A 6,000-nucleotide genomic window follows, 5' to 3' on the forward strand; every position below is an offset into this window, starting at 1 on the left:
TTCATCCTGAATGAAAATTCAGAATGAGCTGGAAGGGAAGTTTAGGGTGGATGAGAGAATGGTGGAAATGGTTCACATAGGAGGAAATGTTTTGAGAGTTGGTCCTGAGGAGATAGGAAGAATCCTAAAATGGAAAGGTTAGGGAGGAGGGAACAGAAATATCAAACAGACATTTTTTTAAGAAAAGTGGAGAGAGGTTCAAATGCAGTTGATTTAGGAAGGAAGGTGACTTTAGGCTGCAATGTTCAGAGTTCAGATGGTGGAAAGGAGGGCTACAGTCCTTAGCCTAAACATAATTCAGTCAGCCAAAGAGGTGTTGGAGTTCTATAGGTGGAGATTAGGACAAAAAGTGAGAATTTTAAGTGAGTGTTTGTGTGTGGGTGTGGGTGTGGGTGCTAGGGAACAAGGGTCTCAGGACAAGGAGCTAGAGCTATATACCATTATCTCTCTCTCTCTCTACACACACACACACACACACACACCCTGACGAGTGGCATATGCACGTGCATGTGTGAAAGCAGTAACACCATTTATGCAGTGCAAAATGAAACAATGGGCAGTTCCACTAAGGAGATCTCAGATATTTTGGACCTCAAAAGGTCTGGGCGAAAATTTAGTTCAGAAATCTCGGCTAGGACAAAGGACTGATTTGGGAGCGGGGTGGATTTAAGGAAAGAGATTCCCGGACAGGGATCGAGAGGGCCATTTCACTTTGCCCTCTCCCCCCGCCCCCGCCCATCCACTGAACTGGCTCCTACGCGCCCAAAGACGCCGCTCACTCCCGCTGCAAGGGCAGCCTTGCCTCGGCTGCTCCGCGCCCTCTCAAACTCTCCCCGCCACTTGATGCTGCTGCTCCGGCGGCAGGGCGTCCAAAGCTCTGGCGGTGGAGACGGAATAAGCCGCGGCAGGGGAGGGACGGAGGGGGCGTAAATTTTGGGGCTGGGGGTCCAAGAGGCCTACGCCTCGAAGGGGGCTTCGGCCACCAAGCCCACGCACGGCGCCCCCCCCCTCTTCCGCCGCCTGTCCCTCCCTGCCTTCGCCTTACCTGCGGGCGAAATCCGGCCGGAGCGCTCGCTGGGCATTGAGGGGACCTGAAAGTGGCCGAGACTCCCGCGGGCGCTCGTGCAGAGGCGCTGAGGCGGCTCCTGGCCAGCCCCCCTTCCTCTCCCCTCTGCAACAAGTTCAGCGGCAGACGTGGGAGGCGGGCAGGGGGGTCAGCGACCGACGCAATTCCGTCTGGTGGCAACTCAATGCAGCCGCTTTCCTCCTCCTCCTCCTCCTCCCCCCGCCCCCCGGGAAGGAGCTCAGCGCGGCGGCGGCTCTCGTCAGGCAAGAGAGCTGCCGCGGTCGGGTGGCGGAGGGCAGGGCTGCCGGGGCCAGGGTTCCTCCCGGCTCCAGCGGGTGCCCGGCATGCCTTGAAGAGAGGAGCCCAGGGCTTTCCTGCCGCCGATGCTCCCGCTGCTGGTGCTGAGAGCGGGCGGCACAGAAGGCGGGCGGCAGCCCACGGAGGCGAGCAACCCACCCTGCTGCTGCGGGTGATGCCTCCCCGGGCAGCTGCTGCGCTCTCCTTCCTTTTCCTGCAAATGTCACTGGAGGGAGGAGAAGGCGGATGGAGTCGTGGCGGGAAGGAGAAAGAGGGCTTCGATCCGGAGAGGAACAAAGAGAATTACAAATCGGCGCCTACTCCGACTTGGTCGTCCAGGCGAAGGGGCTGCGGGCGTGTGAGCGCGCGCGCGCGTGTAGCGCTCTGCCCCATTCTCACAGGCGTCTCTCTCTCTCCCTCTTCCCCTCTCCCTCCCTCCCCTCTCTCTCACACACACGCGCGCGCGCGCCAACCCAGAGCTTGGGCTCTGGGATGCCTTCCCCTTTCTGGTGGGGTGTAGAATTAATGAAGAGTTTATAGAGCATCTTCAAAAGACACCCCTCGCCCCCCAAAAAGTGGCGATTAGCTTATTATTCAAAAACAGAGTTTTTCAAACTTTGTGGATTTCTCCCGGTTCGCTTAGTTAAAAATACCCTTTAGCACCTGGAAGCAAATGCCGCTGCCGTTGTGCAACGTGCCCCGCCCTTTCTCCTCGGAGTATCAATGCGTGTTGAACACTCTTGTTCAAATCCATTTGAACGAGCTTTCTAAAACGAGCGTCACTCCCGGGATGCTGCCTGGGAGGGTTTCCCCTCTTCCTTCCCATCTTCTTCCTTAGTGTATATTTCTTCGTTTTCCAGTAATAATAATTTTTTCAGCAATCCTCTTTCTTTGTGACCACTGGATGGCGCATGGAAGATGGTTTCTGCAATGCCTTTGCTACTCAAACTTTAAGGAAGGAATTGTGCTCAGAAGTGGCAAACCTGTTGTCTAGACTGAACCACTTCAGATGAGAACTCACCCCACTGAGTGCTCTTTTATTATCTCTGCATAAAAAACTGGGGAGGAAAAAAGTTAGTGGAACTTTTCTTTCCAAGAAGTTTCACTTAGAATTAGCCTAGAAAGGTGAACCTACTAGGCAAGCTGTGTACAGGTAATCCTCACTTAGCGACTGCCTCATACAGCAACCATTCACAGTTACACAAGTGATGGAAAAAGGAACTTTGTGCCAATCCTCACATTTAAGACCTTTGCAGGTCTATAAAGCAAAGGAAAACTGAGGTAATATCATATGCACAGTTGCAGTTTCACTTAGTGACTGCTTCACTTAACAACCAAGTTGCCAGTCCCAATTGTGCTTGCTAAACGAGGACTATTTGTAGTCCAGCAAAATTCAAGAAAGGTTTCAAGAAACTGGATTAGGTTCAGATAAGAGTAGTGAGGATGATCAAAGATTAATTCAGTCTGATAAGGTATAGTGGTATGTGGGAATGACCTTGGAAGACAGGGAAGAGCCACACCAGTGGAACAGTTGGACAAGAGGGAGCTTAGCCTGCAAAAGGAATGTGGGCATGGCAAACATCTCAGAAGGGACCCTCCCTAGTTTCTTGGACTGTAAAGGTGATGGAGAAGAAATGTACTTTCAGACTTGCAAGATTCTGTTAACGTAACCTTACAATGAAGTAGAATTCATCTGGTCATGCCTCCTATCTGGACTATGTCACTAGGCTGACCCAAGGAGAGATTGAAGAAATGGGATGTTTAGTCCTGAGAAAAGCAGCGTGAGTGGGGACATACTTGCATTTTTCAAAAACTTGAAAGCGTGTTATGAAGGAGGTGGCAACAACGTATCTGTAGAGGGGGTCAAAAAAAGTCAAGATGTTAAACTGTGTAATATTTACACAGGTTAAAGAAAGGGTGGAGATTCAATTGCATGGTTATAGTGGCCATCTTGACTTTTTTGACCTCCCCATAGATGCCACTGGCAGCAACAATCTGTTACCTGCCTTCCAGACTGCAGTATGTGGAATAACAGCACGCTTTGGAAATTATTCAGAAGAGGTATCTTGGAATGTGTGTGAGCAGCACACTTCTTTCAAGCAACTGTCTCTTTTTTTCCAGCTTCCCTGTGAGGCTGGACAGGATATGACCATTTTAAGGAGTTGATTGTGTCTTTAAATTTTACCATATCAAGAGAAATAAGCCTATTTCTAAGCACTGTATGCTTTAGCAAAGTTCTTGATTTGCTGCTGGAGCAAATATTGCCCTGGGTTTAGATAGAAACTCTGGATTTTGTGCTGGTATCTTCGATGGCATTGTCTGGATGGTAATGTGTCAATTGTCATTTAGCAAGAGTGGGGCTCCTCTCTTTCTCAAAATCCTGTCAAAAGCTTCCACATTTTTTCCTCCCTCCCTCCTCCCTTTCTGTCTCTATAACAGCTTCATGTGGAAGGACAAATCTTTATTAACTACAGGTTTGAACAGATTATTTTACAAAGGGTTGAGGAAATATGCCGAGCCCACCTCTGAAATCTGCTGTTTCGCCATTTTTAAAAAAGAAAATATGAATGCTGAAGTTAAGCAACTCAGCTACATGGTTCCGTGATATATATTTACGTAAATTCTGTTTGCACCAGAATAAATAACAATAAATATTCAATCTGTGCCATGATTTGTACGTTAAAGGTTATACTCGATGCTCTGATGTGCTTAAAATCTTTTGGAAGTCTGTATTTCTAACTGTCCAAACTGAATAAATACTAGATGTAAATAGTAAATGCAGAGATATGCAAAAATATATATATATATATCAAAAGTTAAACGTTCCAACCGTGAAGTTCCCATTCCAGAAGTATTCTGCCCTCAGTGTAAGCATTTCAGCTTCAGAACAGACCACTCATAGTCAGAACACTCCCAAGAAAGAACAGCTCTTTGGAATCCAGATCTGGAGGTTTTAGGGTTGAAATGTTTCAGTCTTAAAATGTTGACGCGCACCTTTAGATATATGCTGTTCTGTTAGTATAGTGGAAAAAAACACCAAACACAATAAAAACTGGTTGACAGAATGGTTAACAATGAAATATTTAGATGATAATTGGGAAATAATATTCTTTTTGAAATGGCAGTTGCTTTGTGATTTGTGTTCACTAACCAGTGTATCAGTGTTCACTAACCAAATACAGTGTTCTTCAAACCACTGTATCTGCCTCTTTTCTTGAATTGCTTAACTACTGAATGGCAAAGACTAGAGCATTCTTTCCTATATTGGTGAAGCTGGATTACAGGACTGAACAACACGTGTGTGTGTGTGTGTGTGTGTGTGCACGCGCATCTCCAGTTGAAATTCTTGAACCGTAGCTTATCTCTTTCTGTATTTAATCCCTATGGCATTTAATCTGAATCAGTGTTTATCCTAACTCAATCTTGGATTTTCTTTTGAAAGTTCCAGATTGATTAAAAAAAAAACATTGATAAATAAGAAATCAGGATGTGTGTGAGACTATTATTTTTTCATGTTATGCCTTCAACATATGCTTGGCAATATAGATAGCTGAAACATCTATTAACTTAACAGTATGGCCCCAATGCTTTAGCAGCCTGCAATTTTAGCTTATTTAAGAGACAGTGTACTTGAATGGAAACTAAAATTCAGTTTCATAAGGAATTAATTAAAGTTAGTATTGAAATATCCAATTTTGGAAAATCAGTGGGTCCATATATTTAAAAATATACAATATACTTATGATTTAAAAATGAAACTAGTTCCTCAGAAATTATTAATTCAGGTCTATCGAACCATTAAAACATCCTTAAAATGGATGGATATTAAACTTTCATGTTGGTGATGTAAGAAATTTGAAAGTTCTTTAATTCACATGATTTGGTCTTGTTCTGCTATGGGTTTGTTTTGGTTTCAAATTAATATGTAGGTTAATATAATTTGGGAATGTTTACATAAGAATCTCAATGTGATGTTGAATATATTTCTAAAATATAGAATTTGTCACCTTATGAACAGCTGGGGTTCAGCAAAGAGGATCATTTTACAGAACTGGAAAGAAAGTCACTGTCCTGATTTTAAGGAATAGATCCAGGATATACATTTATTCTCTATTTTTGTGTATTCTAAAAATGAGACAACACATTATGTTGCTATATGGTCCAGATATAACGTTCAGCTTAATGATTGAACTGTTAGCAAAGTGATTTATTATGGCCAGGAAATGTGCTCCTTGTTGACAGTGCAATGTTGCATTACGTTGACATAATATTCACTAAAATGTTCCTGGTAGACAAAGACAAGCATTTCAGTTTCAATGATGTATGTTCGTTTAGCCAATTAGGTACTTTGATGCTCACACATTCAATGTTGTTTTTAAGACAACTTCAGTAGTGGCTTCTGATGCATACCTGATTTCTTCCCTCCTCCCAATTTTTTTTAACACTGGGTAGAAAACAGAACAAGACGTGCTTGGATGATGTATAACAGGGGCAATTGGATAAAATTCTTCATTTGGGTTTGACAGGAATGATGCTTTAAATAGACTGTCTTTCTGAAAAGTCATGATACATTGAGCTTTGGGCAAACCAAAGCTTTAACATTCCAGGTATTGCATAAAATACAGGAATTGTATTAT

This window comes from Python bivittatus, unplaced genomic scaffold (assembly GCF_059951505.1).
Source record: "Python bivittatus isolate LINGU-HERP-01145 unplaced genomic scaffold, Pbiv_v1 ctg000330_np1212, whole genome shotgun sequence".
Taxonomy (NCBI): domain Eukaryota; kingdom Metazoa; phylum Chordata; class Lepidosauria; order Squamata; family Pythonidae; genus Python; species Python bivittatus.